At 37.8% G+C, this 26,665-nt stretch overlaps 2 protein-coding genes across 5 annotated transcripts in view; one reads left to right on the forward strand and one right to left on the reverse strand.

Moving 5' to 3' along the window:
- The window catches only part of GRM1 (glutamate metabotropic receptor 1), a 449,767-nt gene extending 423,851 nt beyond the window's left edge, over window positions 1-25,916 (reverse strand). For 2 of the 4 annotated variants that reach the window (XM_027056692.2, XM_027056691.2), the window contains exons 1-2: window positions 25,782-25,915; window positions 22,685-22,855 (exon numbers count right to left, since the gene is read on the reverse strand). The gene's annotated coding sequence lies outside the window, so the exon portion shown is untranslated. Of the gene's footprint in view, window positions 1-22,684; window positions 22,856-25,781 lie in introns of all 4 variants that reach the window. The other 2 variants (XM_053222134.1, XM_053222133.1) reach the window with 1 other exon arrangement.
- A 177-nt stretch (window positions 25,917-26,093) lies between these two features.
- SHPRH (SNF2 histone linker PHD RING helicase) overlaps window positions 26,094-26,665 on the forward strand; it is a 95,117-nt gene continuing 94,545 nt past the window's right edge. The window contains exon 1 of the mRNA XM_027056697.2: window positions 26,094-26,325. The gene's annotated coding sequence lies outside the window, so the exon portion shown is untranslated. The remainder of the gene's footprint in view (window positions 26,326-26,665) is intronic.

Genomic DNA, 26,665 nt, shown 5'->3' on the forward strand with positions numbered 1-26,665 from the left:
CTTGACAGTGATATTGAAGATAGCTTACATCCCCACTATGGCACTTTGGCCCCTGGTTTGTGAAAGAGTCAAGAAGACCTCACCCTCATACAATTACATTTGTCTGTTTTGACCTGTCTGGGGGCTCCCAGAAGGGGTGATGCAAGGTGCTTGATTTTGTTTCACTTAACTCAGAACTCCTTCAGGTGAAAAAGCAGCCAGCCACTCAGCTGAAAAACACTGTGTTCAGAAGCTAAAACCACACTGCAAGGCAAATGAACAACCCACTGCCACCAAAAGCAAGACATGACAATAGAGAGGCAAACAATAGACCTACTGAATGCCTGGGAAGAAAAGCAGGGACATTCTTTAAATAATAGGGCATTGAAAAGCACCCATGCAAACAGGGAATACAGAAAGTTGCACAGCACACATACCTAGAGTAAAACTTAAGAAGACTTGAGGCCTTCACCTCTGACTAATCTTTAGACTTAGCACATACAGGAAGAAAAGGTGAAGGCTGAGTTGTAAACAGCCTTGTTGACTTGAAGGAGTACCCCCAACACAGAGCAAATCTGCAAGGACTCAAAGACTTTCTATTCTTTTCTTCCACTCTTTCTTTCTTTTACTTTTTTCTTCCTTCCTCCCCCCCTTTTTTTCTTGTTTTGTTCCTTCTTTTTTTTAGCTCCAGGCATTCAAGGAAAATTCTGCCAACACAGCGGCTAAATGTAAGCTAAACAGTACAGAGACTATACACATAAAAGAGTACAGATGTTACAAAAATACTTTAGAAAATTCATTCAACAGACCCGATCTGAGGCTGCTAGTGTAGATTCGAGGTTGTCTGGTCTGGTGGTCGGCAGGGCCCAGCCCAGCATAGCACAGCCCAGAGCAGCCCAGCCCAGCCCAGCACAGCAGCGGAGCCTGGGCTGGGAGGGCAGCAGACCCACCGCTGAGCCGTATTGCAGACCTCTGCCCACACCTGGGGACCCTCTCCCCGCGGTGCCTGCCTCTACTTGGGGCGCCAACACTCTGTCGGCCCACCTCTCTGCGCTGTTCTTGTGCCTCTGCTTCTTTTCTTCCTTACCATCAGTACTTGATCAGAGGGAAAGGAAAGTTTTAAGAAATGCCGATTGCACAGTTGCTGGAGTTTTGGAAGAAGATCGCGGTAGAGCCCATGGAAATAGAGACCACCGAGGAGGATCTTAACCTGGACTCGGAGCCCACCATATAAGACACCGTTGAAGAAGGCAAATGTGACTCCGCCTTGCCTGAGACAAAGTCACTAGAGGAGGAAGGCACCGTCAAGGAAATCGACGTCAGCCACCATGTGAGAAGGGTTTGAAAAGGCAGACCCTTTCCAGTTTGAACTGCTGAAAGTTTTAGGACAAGTGTCCTATGGAAAGGTGTTCCTGGTGAGGAAGACCAAGGGGTCTGACACAGAACAGCTGTACACAATGAAAGTCCTTAAGAAAGCTACCTTGAAAGGAAGAAAAGCCATATTGTGTAAATACCATTTTCCCACATATGTTCTGCTGTGGTGTACCATTTGGGAAAAAGAACATGGAGGAGGAAAGCAGAAGCAGGTTGTATGGCTGCAGGTGGACCACGAGTCATTCTGAATCTTCAGTCACACAGGATTGCTGTTTCCATTAAACGTGATTGGTGGCTGTATTACATCCCAGTGGCTGGGTGTTAGAATAGAGTCCGACACCTGATGGTAGAACTCTGTACCCCTATCCCCAGGGAAGCGTAAGCACTAAACACAAGGTCAGAATAAAATTGCATCCAAGATTCCCCCCAAAAAAAAAAATTCATTCAACAAATGAACAATTACAACCTATGGCAAACTATAAAAGCAAGCAAGCCCTAAGGAAGGGGAAATATCTGATTTCCAGAGGTATCACATTATAATATTTTAAATGTCCAGTTTGCAACAAAAATTACAACGTATGCAAAAACAAAAAGAAAGCATGACTTAATCAGAAGAAGAATTAACTGATAGTGTCCCTGAGAAGTATAGACATTGGGCTTACAACAGTAAAACTTTAAATCAAGTAGTCTTAAATACCTTTAAAGAACTAAGGAACAGTTGAAAAAAAGCCAAAGGAAACCTTAATAACATTGTCTCAACAAATAGAGAGTATTAATGGAGATAGAAATTTTCTAAAAAGGAACCAAAGAAATTCTAAAGCTAAAAAGTACAATAACAAATAAAAATTCACAAGAGGGTTTCCATAGCATATTTGAGCAGCCAAAAGAAAGAATCAGCAAATCTAAACTTAGTTCAGTTGAAATGATTTAGCCTGAGGAGCACGGAAGGACAAAGGTAGGGAGGGAAGAAAGGAAGGAAGAAAGGAAGGAAGGAGGGGAGGAAGGAAGGAAGGAAAGAGAATTAACAGAACCTCAGAGACCTGTGGAACACCATCGAGTGTACAGTCATATGAACAATAGGAGTCCCAGAAGGGAGACAAAGAGAGAAGGGCCAGAAAAAATTTTTGAAGAAATAGTGGTCAAAATTTTCCCTAATTGATAAAATACACAAACCTACATATCTAAGAAGTTGAATAAATTCCAAGAAAGACAAACACAAGAAGATTCACGTGAAGTCACATCAAGTATGAGATACTATTCTGAACTGAAGGATGGCAAACATATGGTGCTATTGCTAAATCTGATCAGTTAATATCCATCACTGTTCTGAGAATTCTATGAGGTCAATCACTATGTCTGATTACATCCTTCGTTTCGAGCAACATGTCTGGGAGGAAATGGTGAAGTAGAGCATAAGTAAAGTTGAAATACCACTGAGATCAATAGAGAAGGAGCTGGATAGGGGAATTTAAAGACAAAATGGGGATTCAATTGAGGGTAAAATTTTTGAAATTTGTGGCACCAATAGACATATTTTTCTCTATTATTGGCCAACAATTTAAGTTAAGGTGATGAAAAGGAAAATAGAGAGGCAGATGGAGCAAAATGAAGAACTTTAAAATGTACAGGAATTAGGGCATAGGAAGTATAATCAATAATATTGTAATAATGTTGTATGGTGATAGATGGTGACCGCATTGATCATGGTGAACACCGAGTTATGTACAGAATTGTTGAATCACTATGTTGTACACCTGAAACTAAAATAACATTATATGTCAAGTATATTTCAATAAGTAATTAATTAATTGACTTCTAGTGCCTAATTTTACCAGAAGAATAAGATCAATAAAATTGAGTTTTTTTAAAAAGCGCAGGAATAACTTTATTTGGTACCTGAAGCCACTCAGGATGATTGAAATGATATGAAATATGAGACTGGAAATTAGTTCCAACTTCTTGATAAGGACAAAAAGGCTAAGCACATATAATTATTTATTATGATAATTTATACAATTTAAAGCTTCAAAAGGGGGAGAAAGAACTTGTAAAGAAACCAACTCTGTTAAAAGAAAGTTACATGTGGAAATATAGCCCCACTCCTGAAGCTCAGGTACACATAACCTAAGACTGAGGATGATCCAGGAGAACTGAAGAAAAATGGTTACTACTACCAAGAGCCTTGCATCGAGTAATGAGACAGCAGTGTTCTGCTGAGGAGGGAGCATGGAGAGTGACCTCCTCAGAGGCAGAAGTGTTCCAGGCCTGCCGAAAGCTGAGGGCACAGCCATAATACAGAGAAAAATGCTCCCTCATTCCAGGCCTCACAACAATCACAAGAAAAGACCAATCCCCCCTGAGCAATATGGAAACTGTAGTTCACTGAAGATAACTAGGGCAATAACAAAACCCAAATCTGGCTTAGCTCCTGACTAATTTAACTCAGTCTTCTGTTGACAGAAAAATAAGTGTGCTTGTTCTGGGTAAAAAATTACTTACCTTAGTCTCTGCTGTTCTTTTACCTATAACGTCAAGTATTCAATAGAAAATTACTAGACACACACATAAAAGCAAGAATTACCCAGTGTCTGCCAATGAAATAGTAAAAAGAAAGGCAACATAGAACAAACAAATTAGAGCCTTGGTGGCTCAGTTGGTTAAGCATCCAAATTCAGCTCAGGTCATGATCTCATGAGTTCAAGCCCCACGTTGGGCTCTGTGCTGACAGCTCAGAGCCTGACGCCTGCTTCAGATTCTGTGTCTCCCTCTCTCTCTGTCCCTCCCCATTTGTGCTCTGTTTCTGTCTCTTAAAAATAAATGAATGTTAAAAACAAATTTTTTAAAAGAACAAATTAGAATGCATTCTGTGTTTAGGCAGTTCTGTTTTTGAATCCTAGATTTTCTGCTGACTTACTAGGTAATGTTGAGCAAGTTACATGCATCCATTTCTCCAACCTTAAAACACAAATAAGAACAGAATGAAATGATTTTCAAGATTAATGAGACTGTGAGTGAACAGTGCCTCAGACTGCCTGTCATATAGAAGGCACTAAAGATGTGATCGTTGTTATAATAGAGAAAAAGTTTAAAGTTATATTTTATTCTTATGGTTATATTTATAGAAAACAATAATTAGATTGAAGTATTTTTTAATATAAATTATCACATATGGAATACCTAAGTATAGAGTATCTTCTACCTTTAACAAAGTCTTAAAAAGGGTCTATGCAAATCATAACCAATTCTTTCATAACTCAGAATGGTAACCAGTCCTTTTATATTCTCCTCATGGATGCAAAGAGTTGAAATGCTTTATTGACAACAATGCAAAATTATGCTGTTGAATTGATATAACCTAGGAAAAACTAAATAATAATAATAATGATGGTTTTATTAGCCTAAGTGGCCTTACTATAGGGAAACAAAATCCCGTTAGACTTCCTTTAAAATATTAAATTTTCTAGTAGTCCTTGAAATAATCTTTGAGATCTTCTAGTGTTCCCCGGATCCCTGGTCAAGAACCACTGCTCTAATAAACTCTAAGGAGTATGCCTTGCAAAATCAAGTCATTTTAGTGCTAACCAAATGATAAAATAATCCTAGAAAACTAAATTATATAAGGGTGATACCATTACTCTGTTTAAAACTTCCGAGGTTTGCTATTCAAAAATAAGTAAAGACTCCAAATTTAAGAATGAAAGGTTTAAGAACAATGTGAGGGAACATCACCACGAATGATGGTGGGTAACTACACAAATAAGAACTGAGATGATACCTAAGAGTGGATTATGGTCAGTCAGAGACTACCTGATAGGGAGAACAAAATTTGATCTTGGTTTGAAAGGATAAAAGGAACATGAATTAGTAAAAGGATATAATAGAAATGCCTTCCAGATGGGCCATAATATATCTGGGGGCAAAGAGGCATTACAGAGCTGAAAAAATAAGATTAGCTCAGAAGAAAAAGAAGACATATATTTGGGAATAAAACCAAGTGTTGGTATGACTGGATAGGTCATCAGTACTCTCTATTGCTTCCCAGAAAGTTTATACCTAAATCATCATAACTGCTTTTGTTTGTTTATTGTTCATTTGTTTATTGTTTAGGAGTTCCAAATCAGAAGTTTCACAATATGCTAGGAGCCTGCTCCAGGCTTTATAACAAAAAGGCAGTGAATGTCTCTGAGGTACAAAGGAGTTGCAGTTGGCTATTTTCCCCCATACGTGTAATTTTGTTCTGCTTTGTTTTTGCCAATTACAGATTTCAACACAGAAACAGCCTGCTAAAGAAAACAGCTTGGGGATATACGTTGTTCTTAATGACTGGTTACTAAGTATTTTCAGATCTTAATGTTGGGTCAGGTCCTTAATGTAATTATTGATTTCACTTTTAAGCTTAAAAATAAAAGGATTACTATGCACTTACATATCCATCCTGTATCCAAGTTATTAAAAATCATTTTATTTTATGAGCCATGTTTTAAAGCATTCTACTAATATTTATAAATGTCTGTTTCAATCGGAAATGTTCAAATTTTGTCTCAGACATAATAAGGCATACCACCAGAAATTTCAGGAATCAGTCCAGTAAATGACTAAAAGGAATATATTTATCCATTCATTTATTCTTTCAGCAAATATTTATTAAAGGCACACACACACACACACACACACATAAACACACACACTCACACTTACACACACACACATGTATATTCAAAACTTTTGGCAGTGATCGTTGACTATCAAACCACGTTTTCAGTTTTAATATGCTGATCTTGAAGAACTAGAAATAGCAAATAAGTGGGTATTTAACTCTGACTAAAAGCCAGTTGATCTTCACTCTTTTCAAAATTAGGTTATACATTATATTAACAACATACATCATTCCCCTTCAAAACAGGAAACTACAATGGAAATGTCAACTTAACTTGTGATTGCATTATTCTCAGATAACCCTTACATTCAAACACAAAGTTAGGAACCATGAGAAAAATCCTAAGGGTACTTTGTAAAAAAAATAGTGTAATGTTTATCATAGATGATACTCTTCTTTTGGTAATCAAAATGGCTACTGTAACTTTATTTCATCCAAATTTTCATTTTTTATACAACCTCAGGAAACTTATCACTGGCTCTTCAGCAAGGATGTTGAGGATATTGTTGCTATAGTACACAGTGTTCTTTTGAGACACTCAGGGGACATCTCTTTATGGTTTTAGTATTAGTGATGGCCATATTTTTCAGCAACTACTTAACTTCTATATTATAATTCCTTTTCTTTAAAGTTTATTATTTGAGAGAGAGAGAGAGTGGGGGAGTGGCAAATAAAGAATAAGAAAGAAACCCAAGCAGATTCCATGTTGTTAGTGCACAGAGCCCAATGTGGGGCTCAATCCCATGAACCATGAGATCAGGACCTAAGCTGATACTAAGCATTAGACGCTTAACCAACTGAGCCACCCAGGCACCCCTGTATTATATTTCCTTGAATCACAAACAGAAATATGCTTCTGCTTTGCACTGGCTTCTAGAAAACTCAAAGTTCAATCTGTTATTGACTCATAGCAAGTATATAAGGAGAATATATGCTCCATAAGAATAACGCTTACTTCATGAGTAACGTTCTAGAGTATTTGGCTAAACATTGGTATCCTACTAACTACATCAATTCTCCATAGTTAAATTCTCTGGTGCCTTGCTTTTACCATTGACCCTTACTGGTTTTAAATAATTTGCTGTACTTTACTATCAGTTTTCTATTTTCTATTTGAGCTCATAGCTAAAAATAAATTAATTCATATGTATCTAAATACTTTCATAAATACACACACACACTATAGTGCAGACATGACAACTGTGTACTTGATATACAGTCACAAACATATCTATGAGACTAGTTTATTAGACAGTTCACTGAGTTACAAGATGACATAGTTGTTTTGTTTGTTTTTCAAAAAAGCTATACCAAATCTCTCCCTCTAGGCTTCCTTTTTCTTCTGAGGAACTACTCCCTCACCATAATAACCGGATTATATAATTTTTTAGCTACTTTAGTTACTAGAAGAGTCTAATCTCAGGGTTTTTGAATTTTTTTTTTATTTTAGAAAGAGAGAGCACATAAATGGGGGAGATGGTCAGAGGGAGAGAGATTGAGAATCTTGAGCAGGCTCTGTGCTCTGCACAGAGCCCAATGCAGGGCTTGATCCTACAATCCTGGGATCATGACCTGAGCCAAAATCAAGAGTGGGACATTCAATTGACTAAGCCATCCATGCACCCCTCTAATCTCAGCTTTGTTGACTTAGTCTTCTTAGTTTTAAATTTTTTTTTAATTTTTTTTCAACATTTATTTATTTTTGGGACAGAGAGAGACAGAGCATGAACGGGGGAGGGGCAGAGAGAGAGGGAGACACAGAATCAGAAACAGGCTCCAGGCTCTGAGCCATCAGCCCAGAGCCCGACGCGGGGCTCGAACTCCCGGACCGCGAGATCGTGACCTGGCTGAAGTTGGACGCCTAACCGACTGCGCCACCCAGGCGCCCCAGTTTTAAATTTTTAATTACATATCTGATTCAAAGACCTTCTTATACCCTCATCCTAACCCAAGTTAGAGCTATGACTCTAGAGGCTTAGATTTGGAGCAGAAGTATCTGCTTTTCACATGCCTCTCACTTCTCTTGGCCTTTTCACTATTCTGATTCCTCCATCATTGAATATACATGAACTAGGTGAGGAGTGGAGCCAAATCACATAGGGTCACTGCTTAGGGCTTGAGTCTAAGATACATGTTCCAATTGTACTTTACCAGGAGTTATTGAAAACCTGTATGATCATTGATAATGTGGTTCTTGGATGCTTATTCTGCTAATGTTTCTTAGATGTATCTGTTACTTGCACAGACACCTAGGGAAGGGGGGGAGGTGAGAAGAGATAATCTGGATTTTTTGAGGCTCCTAGCTGAAGGACCACCAAAATAGCAGCATTAACCTCTAACAATGTTCATACAACTATTCAGAACCATTGGGTACAGGAGTCTACAAAACCGACCTCCATAATAAGAATCTATGCAACAAGAGCCGCGAATAAGTAAATAATGACAAGTAGTTTCTGTGAGTTCATCTGATCACTTGTGCACATGCTACCAAATAATTCAAGAATTCAAAGAAGCAGATGTGAATGGATATCATTCAGGAAACCAAATGCCAAGCTCCTTCTTGCCGCCATCACAATCTTCAGGCATTCTCTCCCCCCCGCCCCCGCCCACCTTTTCTTAGCCTTGAGGAGAATGAAGGATAGCCTTTCTTCACAAACACTGCATTTTTCCAAATCCCACTTCCTACTTCCTTATAATGACTATGAGTGATAGGATAGGTGGGGGCATCAGAGCTTCTTCTCAGAACTGGCACATATCAACAAGCCCTAAAGAACGACAGCTAGCTCCAACTGCTGATGAGTATGGATTGTAATAGGTGGAATACTTTTTGTTTTTATTGCCAGCTTTGGGTCTTAGCCATAATTCCAGGACAGCAGAAAAAAGGTTTCTCAGTATCATCTCAGGTCTTCCCTAACAGAATCTTAGTTGTATTCAGATAGCTGGTTAAGATTCCTTAATTTCAGGAATGATAGGCCTTTTTGCTAACCTTAGAAAATGTCTCATGATTAATATAAACTTGTCACAGAAATCCCATTATTCCATTCTCCTTCATTGGGTACTCTTCCCTATATTCCTTGGAGATAGAGGTGGCCATATGACAACAGTCATATTTAATGAAGCATAAGATAAAATCTTCTGGAAAGCTTTGACATAAAATGTTGTTCCCAGTGGTGCCTGGGTGGCTCAGTCAGTTAAGCATCTGACTCTTTATTTCAGCTAAGGTCATGATCTCACAGTTCATGGGATCGAGCCCAGGGTTGGGCTCCATGTGCTAACAGCATGGCGCCTGCTTGGTATTCTCTCTCTCTCTCCCCCCCTCTCTCTCTAGCCCTCCCCAGCTCTGCCTCTCTCTCTCTCTCTCTCTCTGTCTCTCTCTCTCTCTCTCTCTCAAAAAAAAAATGTTGCTCCCAGATGAAAAGATAGTCCTTACAAGAAGTTTGCATCCCAGCCCCTTCCTTTCTACCCAGGATACTGGTTGCGTGGCCCTGCTTCCTAAAGCAGTGGCAACCATCTTGAGATCATGAAAGGAAGGCCAATGGAAGCATGGAGATGCTCACAAAGTGCAAGGTTACCCTTGGGCTGTTGTAGCTGCTATAGCCAACCTGTAATCATCTTTTCCAGATTTCTTGCCTTTATTATTTAACCTAGGCTACAATCCATCAGGAATTGTCAATTGCATATCAAACCCCTGATATCTGATAAAATTTATATTTTAAAAATGTACAAATTGTTAATGGCCATGAACTTTTTATTAAAAAAATTATATTTACCTCCGGACAATTTCCTCCCAGATATTAGGACAGTCTGTCTTGACGACAATCTCTCTACCAGTGTGAGGGGCTTTTAAATACTGCTTTCTAGAATAATTATTCATTGGTCTCATTATTTTTAATAGCTATGATTTCAAAAGATTGGGAATAAAGTATTATTTTTCTTTAAAAAAAAACTAAACAGGGCCACCTGGGTGGCTCAGTCAGTTGAGCGTCTGACTTCGGCTCAGGTCATGATCTCGCAGTCTGTGAGTTCAAGCCCCGCATCAGGTTCTGTGCTGACAGTTCAGAGCCTGGAGCCTCCTTCAGATTGTGTGTCTCCTTCTCTCTCTGTCCCCACTCCTCCTCTCTCTCTCTCTCTCTCCAAAAATAAATAAACATTAAAAAAATTTAAAAAAAAACAAACAGTTTCTTGTCAACTTATTAGACATCTAGTTCCTATGGCTGGAGCTAGATATGCAATGAAAAAAATGAAGCAAAATTTAAAGGGTGTTACAAATAGAAAAATTAGAGATAAACATTATAGATTCATTTATTCACTCATTCATTCATTCATTTATCTTTTTTAGGTAGGCTCCATGCCCAACCCGGGGCTTCAACTCTTGACCCTGAGATCAAGAGTTACACATTCCACCACCTGAGCCAGTCAGGTACCCCAGAGCTAGACTAACTTTTAGATAAACATATCACATTTTTAAAATCCTATAATTTGAACATCTGTCCTTGCAGATATATATAGATGGTTAAACTTGGGAGAAACTGCTACATGGCATTAATTGCTGTTATTATTTGCTGAACAGGTAAACTTAACAACAAAGTCTTTTAGAATAGCTTATAAGAACAGTTTCATGCCATGTATACTTGTGCAAGGAAAAGCTTTTTTTAAAAATAAATGTAGTCCATCATATATGTGAAGAGAACAATAGAGTTGTTAATTGGTTATAGTGATGATATATTTTCAGCTTATGTTATTTTCCATGTTCTCTGATTATTTAAATATATAATTAATATCTTTCTGGCAAACAATACATCTTCTATATCCAGATTTACTTTAGAGACAGAGGAGCATATTCCTATAGCCTGAAATCTAATTCTTTTATATTTAATCTTCCATTTACAACACACGTTTCAGATACAAATGAGGTTTATTTGATTTTCTTAAGCTGATTAAATGTTACAGATGACCATAGTTGAATTTACAAAACACAGCTTTCTTCTCTTTCTGCCCAAGGGAGCTATCTATGTCCTTCAGTTGCTCCATAGTCTAGTCTAGTTATTGTAGCTAGAAGTAAACCGTTATTGCATGGTGGGAGATTTGATCTATTCAGGGAGAAATAAAATATTTCTTTGCTTACACAGGTTCAAATAGCTTTGTTTCCACAGATTTATAAGACAGATATTTTTGATGCTATTAATCTCATGCTAAATTTGCTAATATTTCAAAAACAAAATTGGTTTGGTATTTTCTTCTATTACCACTAAGGAATCATTAGGCTGTGCATCACAGGATAAATGTGCACATTCCAAAAAAATGCCCCTAGTCTTCCAGTATATCTATTCCCATTCATTGTAATTCTCAAATTGCTTGCATGGGATTTTCCCTATTGGACACTCAATGCATAAACCTCATTTACACAAATCTGGGCATGACTTAAAAAGTAAACCAATTTTTCTCTTCCTTAAGTGATGCCTAACCAATCAAACACTATATTCTCTGATTATAATGATAAAAAAAGGAACAGACATAAATTGTGACTTAAGGCAATGCTCATTTTTCAATGCCTCCTTTATCTCATCTCTGAAATCATTCTTTCTATTTTCTATAGCCCCAACCAACAAATCACTAATACAACTGGTCACTTGCACAAACGCACCTGAGTATAATGGATTTTGCAGGCTCACTGATCATCAAATATGTATCCCTTCTCTCCCAGTCCCTTAGGGTTCTACTGTCCCTGGAGAATCTCTTGACACTGGTTATGGAAGAGCTCCCGGGCCATTTCCATATTATTAGAACCTCCTAAAAACAAAGTAAGTGTATTTTAAAAACTCTAAGTTGTTATGGAAATATAAGCAGCCATTGTCTTATTCTGTTGGCTTTCTGTAACAAACTACAAGAGACTAGGTATCCTATGAACCATAGAAATTTATTTCTCTTAGTTCTGTAGGCTGGAATTCCAAAATCAGGGTGCCAGCACAGCCAGGTGAGGGCCCTCTCCCAGGTCACAGACTTGTGATTGTATCCTCACAGGGCAGGAGCAGTGAGAGATCTAAGTGGAGCCCCATCTATCCCTCCGTGAGGTCTTCACCCTCATGACCTAATCACCTCCCAAAGGCCCCACTTCCTAATATCATCACCTTGGGGGTTAGGTTTCAACACATGAACTTTGAGGTCATACAAACATTCTGACCATAGCAGCCACTGTTGTTCTTAATTCAACAACAATCAGTATTTACTGAGTGACTACTATGTGCCAGTCACTTTTCTAAGTGATTAGAATACGTCAGTGAACTAACTACACACAAAAATCTCTGATTTTACCTTGCCATTTTGCAACAACATGGATGAACCTTGAATAAGTCAGACAGAGAAAGACAAGTACTATATGATTTCACTTACATGTGGAGTCTAAAACACAAAACAAAAGAATAAAGAAACTAGTAAAAAATAGAAACATATCCATAAATACAGAGAACAAACTGATGGCTGTCAGAGGGGTGGGGGAATGGCCAAATGGGTGAAAGGGAGTGGGAAATACAAGATTCCAGCTATGGAATGAAAAATCACAAGGGTGAAAGGTACAACACCGGGAATATAGTCAGTGATATTGAAATAGCATTGAATGATATACACCTGTGGTAAGCATAGTATAACATATCAACCCATTGAATCACTATGTCGTACATCAGAAGGTAATGTAACATTGTGTGTCAACTACACTTCAATTTAAAAAAATAAAATAAAATAATTTTTTAAATCTGATTTTTTTTTTACCAGGAAGAAACAAAATAAATATTAAACACAATAAGCAAGTAACTTATACACATCACAAGTGCCCTGGTGAAAATAAGAACAGCAGATTAGGGAACAGAAGTGTAAACTGAAAATAAAGAGTGAGATTTAATTTCAAATGGGATAGTCAGGGGTGCCTGGGTAGCTCAGTTGGTAAAGCATCTGACTCTTGATTTCAGCTCAGGTCACGATCTCACAGTTCATGAGATTGAGCCCCATATCAGGCTCTGCACTGATGGTGGAGACTGCTTAGGATTCTCTCTCACTCTCTCACTCTCTCTCTCTCTCTCTCTCTCTCTCAAAAATAAGTAAACTTTTTTTAAAAAATGGGATAGTCAGGCGTCATTGTAAAGATGACATTTAAACAAAGGTTTCAAGGAGATGAGCCCTGAAGATACATAGGAGTATTACAAGCAGAGGAAACGTCCAGCAAAGGCCCTAAGGTTTGAGAGTTCTGAGTATGATTGAAGACACATAAGGACATAAGGCTGGAAAAAAAGTGAATGAGGGAGAGATAAGTAGCAGAGGAAGTCAGAGAACAAACAGAGAACCAGTTTATATACAGCCTGAGAGGACCTTATAAGGAATTTGGTTTTAATTCTGCATGAAATGGGGAGTCATTGAACAGTTTTGAGCAGAGAAGCAGCATGACCCGACTTATGACTTAATAAGATGACTGTAGCTACTTTGAGAAGGAGTAGGGAGGCAAGAGTGGAAGCAGTGAGACTAGCTAAGAGACTACTGCAATAATACAGACAAAATACAGTGGTGGCTGAATAGGCCAGGCTGGTAGCAATAGAGATGGCCAGAAATGATCAGCCTCTTAGTGTATGTAAAGGCAATATGATTTTCTGAGGGAATGAATGGAGGGTAGAATTAAAAAAAAAAAGAATCAAGGACGAGTCTAAGATTTTTGGCTTGACAAGCAATTCTTGAAAGGATGGAGTTGTTATCAATAGTGACTCCCAGCAGGCTTCAAAAGTTGCCTCATTACCAGGGTTTGGAACAACTTTGGGCTATTGTTTCTTATCTAGCTTCTCATCTCAAACAACATATGGAAGAGTCAATTCTACACGTGGAAAATGTAACAACATGGAATAATTTCTAGAGTGACAGGAAGGTACAGTGCCCTCCAAAATCCCCCACCTATTGTTTGTATCTGGAATCTACACTGTTAGAACCCTTCTTAAAGGTTTTGAATACTATTACAACACAAATGACCACAAAGACAGATGCCATTTAAGTTATCAATCAACACATATGTTTATAGCTTTGTATGCAAGAGTTATCAAAGAAATACGGGAAAAAAACACCGGAAGGGGCCTTCTCAACTGTTATAGTTTAAAAATAAGTAACCTGAAAAACAAATTATGGGACTTGTATAGGTTCATAAAACTTGTTGGGACAAGACATGAGACTAGAACCCAAGTCTCCTTGTTCCTAGTTCAGTGCTTGTTCTGGGTAGATTTGTTAGAGGAACAGAATGAGTAGTGCAGAATGGATCCCTATTTGGGAAGACAGTGGTGCTGAAGGCAGGGATGGGCACCAAACGCAAGACAAAAATGATTACAAGTTGTACACTTTGAATATACACAATGCACATATGTCAGTCATACCTCAATAAAGCCATTAAAAATAAACAATAAGAGGAAATAAAAATCCCTCCATCTCTTAGTGTATCTCTCCACTTACAAACAACTCCTAAAAATAAATTACACTGGATGATAATTTCTCATCACTGTATTAACTCTTCAGCCCACTGAGAGCAAGTTCCCCTTTCACCACTACTTAAATTCCTCAAGCAAAGTCACTAAAGATCCCTGAAAAGATCCAGGGGATCTTTTTAGTTCTCGGCATATTTGATCTCTCTCCAGCATTTCAGTGCTGCTAACTCCTCCCCCAACAATAAAACTCTGTCCTCCCTTGGTTTCTGTGACTTTAAGCTTTCTGGGCTCCCCATCTTACCACTCAGCCCACATATTCTCAGTCTCCTTTGCAGCTCTTGCTCCTACACTTGCTCTTTAAACAGTGGCGTTCCCCAGAGTTCTAATCTTGATCCTTATCTCTTCCTCCTTTACAAGCTACCTTGGAGGATTCCATCCTTTCCCTTGATTTCATCTACCACCTATGTGCTCATTTCTGTCTCCAGGCCAGACTTTTTCTCTAGCCCCATGCTCATGTGGCCATTCATTTAATCATTCAACTCATCTAAATTAAGTGCCCCCTATGTGCATATCTATCCACAGGCATCTGAAACTCTACAACTGAAACTGAAATCATCTTCCTCTTCAAACTGTACCTGCTGATGTACTCCTTATCTTTATAAAAGACACTACCCAACTCACAGATACTCCCCTCCTCTCCACTAGGAATACTGATATTGCCTTAGTCAAAGGCCTTACCATATCTGAACTCACCAGCTGCAGTGGTGTTCTAATGGTCTCTCTACCTCAAGTCTCCCATCCATTCCATTCTAAATAGCATGACTAAAATTACCCAGTACACAAACCTGACCATATCATTTCCCTGACTGCAATCATTACATGCCCCCCATGTTGATAATGTAATAAATTCCAAATGCCTTATCCAGGTACAAAATGTTACCGGTAATCAAACTCTTGGCTACTCCCCCATTTTATTTCACTTCTTGTTCTTCCCTCATCACTTCTTCACTTTCTCTTTTCATCCCATCTATGGCCAACAATCTGCAATTTCTTCAAATAACCAAATCTGCTTTACGTTTCCAGGACTTGATACTTAAGGGGCTCTTTTTACTTGAAGATACTTTATCTCTTTGTCTACCTGGGACATATCCATTAATTCTTCAATACTATTATCCTTTCCTCTATGAAGCAATTTCTAACCATCCCAACAAGTAGAGTTTGTCATTCATTCACTTGTGCCCTCACAATAATCTACACTCTATCATAGTACATGCAAAAGTTCATCACACTATTTTTAACATATGTCTGTCTTTTCTTACTAGACAGTGAGAATATTGGCAAGGATTCTACGTCATTCATTTTTATATTTCCAACAGTTTAAAAATCTTTTGACACACAATTCTGTAAAATTTTCACTAAGCAAAATTTATCATATGTAAAATTTTAAAAAAACGAGGATTCCTGCATATGTAGCATCTTTATCCAAAGAAATAAATACTGAATTATATACTCTTAAGAACCAAGACAGATATGAGAAGATATTTTAGACATGGAGGAGTTGGGGTGGGAGGTGGTGATTTCTATACCCTTTAAGTTATTCTCACATTACTAGTGCTCCTACTGTGTCTGCCCAGGATATATCTGCCTCATGGACTTCATAAATTTTCCTTCACATTATATTGGCAGTAATGTGGCAGGCAAGAGAAGTCAACTCTGTACAGAAATTGGCCTCTGTTCTGACCTTTTCTGTGGATTATTTGAAACCTCATTCAATGTAGCAAAGCTTCCTGTAACTTGCAGACAGGGTCTCTATGAAGCCACAGCATTTTCCTTCAAAGTGTGGGTGAGGACAATTTTCCTATGACTTGATCCCACAATAGCAAGGCACTCAAGTTATTAAATTGTAAGGAATTTAGACTGTTAGAAAACCTGTCGAGACTGACTTTTTGATAACCGCCACAAATGATTTTAATGCCTTTAAAAAACACTCTGAAACAGCAAAAGAACCCATAGATAACGCAATAAAACACTTTTTGTTGCTTCCATGTTGTTATATTTATCTCTAATTAGAGAATAAAGCATATGATACAGAGAATCTAGAAGCAAGGTTTATTTACATCTTCAAACATAGTTTTTTTCCCAACATTCATTTCCATATCTTGGATTTTCTAATGACTGTAGAGGCAGTAGTCACTATAGAAATATTCCATTATATTTCCTGTAAGTGTGCACCATAAAAAGGATGAAGACGATGAAAAACCTATTAACTAAAACCGGTCCTTTAGAGCAGAGGAACTTCAATAAACCTGAAGAGTTTTCTAAATGCATATCTGTACTCAAAATGATTGAAAACACATGTCCATAAATTTCTATTTTTACATAAGAGGATGCCTCTTTTGTAATCAGGGCAATAAGCACTGATGATTTAAATTTATTTTAAATACTTGATTAAATATCTCACTTCTACAAACACAGCCATTATAAATTACCCTCCTTAATGATAAAAAAAATTGTACTTTTCAGTTTGATTTTAACATGAAAAATTAAAATCACACTCATCTGGAAAGAAATTGAAGACATATTCTGCACAGGAGAAAAAAGACATTAAAGTAATAGGACTCCTTCATTGGTTTCTGTAAAAACAGGGAAAACACTACTTCCCATCCCTTTGTCAAACAAAACATAGAAAACAGCTTCTTGTTTGAAATATTAGGGGCAGGCAATGCATTATTGCTATTGTCATACTGTCTGGCTAAAAATTTCTCCTACATAGAAAATTATCTTTCAAAGGATCAAAATATAATGAAATATATAATACCTAGTTGATTACAAATGAATCATTTTTTATAAGAACAGTTCAAATTGTTAAAATTTCTCAATGATCAGTCTTTTTCTTCAGTTTTATTGAAGTGTTGACAAATATAACGTATGTATTTAAGGTGTACAACCTAATCATTTACTATACATATACATTGTAAAATGATTACTACAATCAATTTAATTAACATAGTTACATAGTTACTATATTTGGGGGCAGTGAGAACAACTTAAGATCAACTTTCTTAGCAAATTTCAAGTATACAATATATTACTCATTAAAATGACCATGCTCTACACTAGATCTCTAGAACTTATTCATCCTGCATAACTGAATCTGTAAACTCTTTGAACATCTCCCCATTTTCCCCATCCCCCAGTTCCTGGAAAACACCTTTCTACTCTCTGCTTTTAAGAGTTCAAATGTTTTAGATTCTATGTATAAGTAAGATTGTGCAGTATTTGTCTGTGTCTGGCTTATTTCACTTACCATAATATATTTCAGGTTCACCCATGTTGTTGCAAATGGCAAGATTATCTTCCATTTTAAAGCTGTGTATACACACTTAGGTTGTTTTCGTACATCAAATATTGTGCATAACTGTGCAATGAATGTAGGGATGCAGATGTCTCTTGGAGACACTAGTTACATTTCTTTTGGATATATACCCAGAAATAGTATTGCTGGATCATATGGTCGTTCTGTTTTACATTTTTTGAGCAACCACCATACTGTTTTCCATAATGGTTGTACTAATTTACATTCCCATCAACAGCGTACCAGGGTTCCTTTTTCTCCATATCCTTGCCAGCACTTGTTATCTTTTATCTTTTTGATAATAACCATTCTAACAAATGTAAGATAATATTTTATTGTGGGTTCAATTTGCATTAATCTTATGAATTGTGATGTTGAGCACCTTTTCATATACCTGTTGGACATTTGTATGTCCTTTTGAGAAAGAAGGTCCTATTCAGGTCCTTAGCCCATTTTAAATTGGGTTATTTGGGTTTTTTGCTGTTGAGTTGTTTGAGCTCCTTATATATTTTGGATATTAATCTCTTATCAGATAGATGGTATGTAAATATTGTCTCCTATTCTGCAGGTTTCTTTTCCACTCTCGATCATTTCCTTTGCTGTGCAGAAACTTCTTAGTTTAATGCAATCTTATTTGTCTATTTTATTTTTGTTACATGTGCTTTTGGTGCCATATTTTTTAAAAAAAGTCATTGCCCAGACCAATACCAACAAAATTTTTCCCTATGTTTTTATCTAGTAGTCTTACAGTTTCAGGTCCTATGTTTAATTCTTTAATCCACTAAAGTTGATTTTTTTACATGGTGTGAGAGAGGGGTCCAGTTTAGATCTTTTCCGTATGAACACCCAGTTTTCCCAACACCTTTTATTGAAGAAACTATCTTTTCATCATTATGCGTTCTTAGCACCTTTGTCAAAGATCAGTTGACCATAAATTCATGAATTTACTTTGGGCTGTCTATTCTGTTACATTGGTCTATATGTCTTTTTTATGCCAGTACTATACTGTTTTAATATAACTTTGTAATATATTTTGTAATCAGGAAATGTGATGCCTCCAGCTTTGTTATTCTTATTCAAGATTGCTTTGGATATCCAGGGTGTTTTGTGGTCCCATATGAATTTTAGGATTGTTTTTACTATTTCTGTAAAGAATGCCATTGGGATTTTTATAGGGATTACATTGAATCTATCGATGGCTTTGGGTAGAATGGACATTTTAACAAAGTTCAATCCATGAACCCACAATGTCTTTCAATTTACTTGTGTCTTCTTTAATTTCCTTCATCAGTGTTTCATACTTTTCAGTTTACAAGGCTTTACCTCTTTGATTAAGTTTATTCCTAAATATTTTATTCTTCGTCTTGCTGTTGCAAATGGAATTTATTCTTTCATTTCCTTTTTGGATGGCTTATTATTTTGTGTACAGAAATGTGATTGCTTTTGTATGTTGATTTTGTATCCTTCACTTTACTAAATTCATTTACTAGTTCTAATAGTCTTTTGCTGTTGAGTCTTTAGGGTTTTCTACATATATGGATCATGTCATCTGCAAAGAGAGATCATTTTACTAATTCCTTTCCAGTTTGGATGCCTTTTATTTCTCTTTTCTTGTCTCATTGCTCTGGCTAGGATTTCCAGTACTACATTAAATAGAAGTGGTGAGAGTGGGCATTCTTGCCTTCTGCTGGATTTTCAAGGAAAAGCTTTATTAAATATGGTGTTAACTATTGGCTTTTTCAGCTGGCCTTTTTGTGTTGAAGTATATTTCTTCTGTATTTATTTCCTTGAGAGCTTTAATCATAAATGGATGTTGACTTTGTGAAATGCTTTTTCTGCATCTGTTGAGAACATCAAATTATATTATATATTTATTATATTATTAGCAGTAGTGTTATATATTATTAGGTTGTTTATTTGAGGATTTTCTTGTTTCTTAATGTAGGCACTTATTACTATGAACTTCTCTCTTAGAATTGCTCTTGATGCATCCCATAAATTTTGGTTTGTTGCATTTCCATTGTCAATGTCTCAAGATATTTTTTTATTTGTCTTTTGATTTCTTCTTTAAACCATTTGTGGTCAATAGCATGTGACATATTTGTGAATTTTCTGGTTTTCTTCTCTTATACTATCGTGGTTAAAACAAATGTTCGATATGATTTCAATCTTCTTAAATTTATTAAGATTTGTGGCATAATATATGATCTGTCCTGGAGAATGTTCCATGAGCATTTGAGAAGGTATCTTTTGTTGCTTTTGGATGGAATGTTTCTGTATATATCTGTTAAGTTCATCTGGTATAAGGTGTCATTTAAGGCCAATATTTTCTTATTGATTTTCTGTCTACATGATCTATTCATTGATGTAAGTGGGGTATTAAAGTTCCTTACTATATTTTACTGCCATTTCTCCCTTTAGGTCTGTTAATATTTGCTTTCCATATTTAGGTGCTTCTATGTTGGGTGCATATTTGTAAATGTTATATCCTCTTGTTGGATTGACCTCTTTAGTCATCATGGAATGCTCTTCCTTGTCTCTTATTACAGTCTTTGTTTTAAAGTCTATTTTGTCTGATATAAATATAACTACCCAACTTTTTGGTTTCCATCCGCAAATAAGATCTTTTTCCATACCTTCACTTTCAGTCTGTGTGTGTTCTTACATCTGAAGTGAATCTTTCTTGTAGGCAGCATATAGATGAACCTTATGTTTTCATCCATTCAGTCACTCTATGTGACTTGATTGGAGAATTTAGTTTATTTAAATTAAAGTAATTATTGGGGTGCCTGGGTGGCTCAGTCAGTTGAGCATCTTACTTCAGCTCACGTCATGGTCTCACAGTTCATGAGTTCAAGCCCCGCATCAGGCTCTGTGCTAACAAACAACTCAGAGTCTGAGCCTGCTTCAGATTCTGTGTCTCCCTCTTGCTCTCCCCCTCCCCTGCTCATGCTCTGCCTCTCTCTGTCTCTCAAAAATAAATAAATGTTAAAAGAAAGAAAGAAAGAAAGAGAGAGAGAGAGAAATTATTGACAGCTATGTACTTATTGTCATTTTGTTAGTTGCTTTCTTCGTTTGTGATTTGATTACTTTCTTTAGTGATCTCCTTATTTCTTGTGTACCTACTATAGGTTTTTGTTCTGTGGTTCCCATGAGGCTTATATATAACAACATACAGCTATAACAGTCTATTTTAAGTTGATAACAACTTAAGTTTGATCACATTCTAAAGTTCTAGTTTTACTCTGTGCCCCCCCCCATGTTTTACATTTTTGATGTCATATCTTCTATCTTTTTATCTTGCGCATCCTTTAACTAATTGTTGTAGTTACAGTACTTTATCAGATGGGTCTATTGCAAATATTTTTTCCCAAGCTATGGCCTGTCTTCTAATTCTCTAGATATGTTATTTTGCAGAGCAGAAGGTTTTAATTTTAATGAAGTCTGGCTTATCAACTATTTATTTCATGTACGTGCCTTTGGTGTAGAATCTAAAAAGTCATCATCATATCCAGCGTTATCTAGGTTTTCTCCTGTTATCTTCTAGGGGTTTTATACTTTTGTATTTTACATTTAAGCCTATGATTCATAGAGAGTTAATTTTTATAAAAGTAATTTTGGTATTTCTTTTTTGTTTTTTTTCAATTTTCTTTTTTTTAATATTTATTTTTGAGAGAGAGAGAGAGAGAGAGAGAGACAGAGTATGAGCGGGGAAGGGACAGAGAGAGGAACATAGAATCTGAAGCAGGCTCCAGGCTCTGAGCTGTTAGCACAGAGCCCGACGCAGGGCTCAAACTCCCAGCCCAGAGACTGTGACCTGAGCAGAAGTCGGACGCTTAACCAACTTAGCCACCCCGGCACCCTGACTTTGGTATTTCTAAGGTATAAAATGGGTTTCTGGGGTTCAAGTCCCAGTTTATAACATCATGGCTATAAGAAGTAAGGGTTTGATTTATGTGAGCTTGCTTTTTAATCATCCAGAAATCAATTAGGTCATACTTTGGAGTTTATCTACTCAAGTGGTTCCTAAATATCTCTCTTTATTTAATTAGTTTCACTAGAATTATATGAGATGGTTGGATGGATTGGTTTGTTGTTTAAAAATTAATTCTCAGGAGCAAACAGTCAACACGGAGCAAACAGTTAACAGTTACAGTATGTGGATATGATTGATCATTATATACTATTACCGTGTAGTATTTAAGGTTTTAATTATGTAAATTTATTTATGGGCTCAAAGAATTCACAAAAAATTCAACAGATTTTAAAGGAGGTGAAACTCAGATCTATTTTTGACATTACCTCAAGAACTGACTTAAACAATACACCAGTGGTAAGGTCTGAGCATGGTGCTACCCTTCTGGTGGATGGAAGCTTTGGAAAGACTCTATTCTCTGTTAAGTATCATTTTATGCTACTATGACCAAGGTTGAGATTTTAGATTCATTCTGAAAGTGTTTCATAACTATTTTTGTACTTTACAATGACACCTAATAGTAACCCTTGAAATATTCAAAAGACATTTATTTGTATTTTTCCAAAACTGCATAATAAATATTACTTGTCATAAGCATCAGTAGAATCATCTACAATATTCCTGTTGCTTAATGCCTAGAGGCCGTATTGAAAAAAATCAATTGGAAAAGAATATTAGAACAAAAGTAACAGTTGGGAATGGAGAGTGGAAAGGGCCATGAAAGGGATCAATGGTACTGATTATGTCATCCTCATTGAGAAACACTGAATATAATCTCACATCTTTCCTTACCCAACAGACTCAGCTTCAGCCTTGCTTTTACTGCTCCTTGCTACTTAATTTATAAGCATTGCTTTATTGACAACAAAGACAAACAGAAAGAAATGATGAATTACCTTCTCCTTAAGTCACAAGTTCATGTCCAGTGCAGCTTTTTGTGTACAGTTTACGAATTTTGTTTTACAAATTATGAGAGGCAGAAGGGACACAGCTTGAGTTTTCATTTTTCAGGTTGAGTTTTCAGCAGGGGAGACAGGACAAACTTTGCAGTTTGAAATAAATCCAACCTGCAAATCATCGTGGGAAAATTAAATTGAAAGTTAATAATTAGACTTATCCACAGCCAGCCCGAGGAAAAGCTGTGAGGTTCTACACATGAAGATTTGTGTTCAGGTCACACACCGCCTGCCCTTCAACATATCCTGTTCACACTACAGCAAAGCATGCATAATCCCTCTGATACCAGTTTTTGTTTGTTTGACCTGGCATCACTCCCTTGGTCACAGCTGATCACCCCTGCCAGAGCCAATTTTGCAAGACTGTGTTTCTTTCACTCTCTGTTAAAACTACACACATTTTTAACAATGGCCTTCGGCCCTTGCAATTCACTCTGGAATAGTTACTTTGACCCTAATACTTTCATTTGGTCAGGAGGAGAAAAAGTAGTCTGAAGACAGGCTGGTAGTGGAGGAAATGGCAAAAAAGAGTCATCTTTGTCAAGCCTCAGTCATACTGAGTGGCCGTTATCTTCACTTCCAGAGAGCAGGCAACGGTAAGTAGAATAAGGAATAAAGTTCTCAAGCAAATTTATTAGTGATCTATTAAGGAGAAACAGTCCTGGACCCGAATGATCCTTATTGTTGATATACATAGCCCTGTGTCAGCAAATAATTACAAACTTTTTGCCTTCATTTTTTGCAGGCCAACCCAGGAAGTCTGGTGATAATTGCTTATTTTTATCTGATAGCCAAATACATGACTTAGTAATAAGAGGCAACGGCCTACACAGAATAGTCAAGGGAGCTCTATATCCTCTTGTCTCTCAGAGCTAAACAGTGGCAAATCACCAAATTTCTCTGACTCTCAGATTCCTCTTCTGTAAAATGAGAATTTTAAATATTTTAAATTTTAAATTAATTTTAAATATTTCGAAATTCATGAAATTTTAAGTATTTCATAGAAAAACGAACATGAAAGAGCTTTGCAAAATAGAAAATTCTACTCATAAATCATCAGTTACCTTGTTTCTACCCAGAAAGGGAGGTAAATTTGTTTTAACTCATCTATTCTCTCTCCACCAGTCTTCCTCCTTAAGAGCAACTTATTCAGGGGCTCCTGGGTGGCCCAGTCAGTTAAGCATCCAAATTCAGTTCAGGTCATGATCTCAAGATTGGAGTTCCAGCCCTGCATAAGGCTCTCAGCTGTCAGCACAGAGCCTGCTTCAGATCCTCTCTCTCCCTCTCTCTCTCTCTCTCTCTCTCTCTCTCTCTCTGCATCTCCCCTGCTTGTGCTTTCCCTCTCAAAAATAAATAAACGCTCACTCTCTCTCCAAAAATAAATTAGCATTTTATTTTTTTTAAAAAAGGGGGGGCATCTGGGTGGCTCAGTTGGTTGAGCATCCAACTTTGGCTCAGGTCATGATCTCACCTTTGTAAGTTGGAGCCCTACTTGGGGCTCCCTCCTATCAGCACAGAGCCAGCTTTGGATCCACTTTCTCCCTCTCTCTCTCTGTACCTCCCCCACTTGTGCTTTCCCTCTCAAAAATAAACATTTTTTTAAAAAAGAACATTAATTTCCAAAAAGATGACTTTAATCAAGAATATGGCTATAATAAAGCTACTGTCCCCAAAAGGAACTTGATGTATAGCTTTGGTCTAGTGAGACCACACAGGAAGCAAATGGTCTGACTGCCATCACATTTATAGTTTTAAGAAGAAGTAGTTGAACTCTACAAACACTGGGTAGTTCATTTATTGGTTTGTATCTGGGTTATACTTGTGAAGTGGCATTAGATCATTAGTATCTAAAAGGTGGATGAGCTCAGTTTTGTAAGGGGTAAAAAGGAGTTTCACAGCTGGGAACTTCCAGATACCTAAGTGCAAAAATGAACCATGTTTTCTAAAATTAGCTCTGGTGATTCTGATATTGCAACACATTACTCCATAGAGAACATTTTTCAAAAAATATACAGGACACTCTGCAAATATAGGATTGAATATATCATTGGAATATTCAATAGGAAGAATTTTGTTTAACTGTAACTACTGAGTGATAGTGCATAGATTCCATCTCTATAGTTAAAACTGCATTTCTGCACACTTACAACTGAATCTCTGTAGTTTAATATTTGTACAGGCTAACAATAATTATGTCTGTAGAGATTCATTACCCCAATTAAGGTGAACAAAGATGAAATGATGCTGTGTTTATTTTCACATGTTTCTGCTTGGCACCAGTTGGACTTAGCCAAAGTATGAGCTTAATTCTCTGCTCCAATGGTAAGAAGTGACATAAAAATGCCAAAGATAACCTTTTACAGCTCAATATACATTTAAACGTGAGTTTCAGCTTGCACGTCCAAAAGAAAGGGCCCATCTTTTTGTATTTAGTAAAATGATCGGTTCTCCAAAGAAGTCTGCTTGACAGTACAAACGCTCCAGCATTTGTACTCCTTTTTCAACTTGCCTCATGAAGCCTGGGAGAAGGTAACTGATTTCTACCTAATTTTGCCGGGTTTACTTTATGTAAATGGCTTCTTTCAGGCTTAGAAGTCTGTGATGAAGTTCTGTATTGTGTAGGATACGACCACGCTGAACTGTCTGCAACCACAACAGATGTTTTCTTAGACAAACACTTACTTCTGTGCTTCTGACCACACATGCCGAGACTCCCCTTTTTGAGCATTATGCTGAATCCTCATTAGGTACTCACTAGTCATTGAGTGCCTGATGTTTCCTGACGGTCATGTTGCAAGCTCTTGGCCCTGAAGCCTCTCAGAGTTATTCCAAAGTTAACTAAACGTACGCCTTCACTCATGAGAAAGAGGCTACCTCTCGGAGAGAAAAAGAAAAAAAAAAAAAAAAAAACTAAGATATTGGAAGGCCTGCTTCGGTACAATACATGTAGTTTTTCTCTCCTCTTAAACTATTTACTCACTTTTCCTGAGAAGCCTTTTAAAATAACTTTTCCGACAGAGATAAGGTTCATCCATACCTAGATAGCAGCTGCTTTCTAGAAGCAATAGCAAAGGTGCATTTGCAGAACTCTCTTCTGCCTTTTTATTAAATCCATCAATCACTCCCATCACTAGCTTCACGCGGAGTACCGCCCCTTGAGCGGGGAGCCCCGCCCACATCTAATATCTGCTTAGAGCCTCACCTCCTCCTTAGAGGTTCCAGCCAATCCTGCACTCCTAATAGCTTGGCGCAAAGCTATCGCGAGATCCCAACGTATCCTCTGCGAGACTTTAACCGTGTGGACTTGCGCAGAAGCGACGTATGAAGCTATTGCTGGAGAAAAGGGGCGGGGCGCTCCGACGTGCGCGTTCACCTTGACCCTACGCTCCAGCGCGCACCCGGTAGCTGGGAGCTCTGGTTTCTGGGCCCCCCGGGAACCCCAACACAAACCAGCGTAAAGCGCGCGTGCCCATCTCAGACGGGTGTTCGGTGGGTGGTGAATGCTTGCCCGGGACTTGTGGGGGGCTTTAGTGGAGCCCCGAGCCTTGGTGCAGAGAGTCTCAAGAGGCTTGGAGAACCAGGTAGGCTCTTGGGTGGTGGGGGGTCAGGGGTCAGAGGTTGGGGACGGAAGACGTCTCCAAACGAAGACGGAGGTCCCTGGGAGAGACGAAGTGGTTGTCTGGAGTCTAGGAAGCTAAAGGGGTGAGAGAGAACCGCAGCGCGAGTCTCCCCGACCCTTTCCCATCCCAGACTTGGGGGCCTCTGGACCGCCACGGCCCCCCCCCGGGAGAAGGTAGGGCCGTGGGAAAGGAGGCTGTGCTTCTCCCCGGGGGCTGGGGCCAGCGGTGTTTAGATCGAGCGCCCGAGGGGCTGTCGCGCTCCTTGGCCTCGCGGTAGCTTGTTTGCCGGGCCTGCTGGGAG

Source organism: Acinonyx jubatus, chromosome B2, assembly GCF_027475565.1.
Source record: "Acinonyx jubatus isolate Ajub_Pintada_27869175 chromosome B2, VMU_Ajub_asm_v1.0, whole genome shotgun sequence".
Taxonomy (NCBI): domain Eukaryota; kingdom Metazoa; phylum Chordata; class Mammalia; order Carnivora; family Felidae; genus Acinonyx; species Acinonyx jubatus.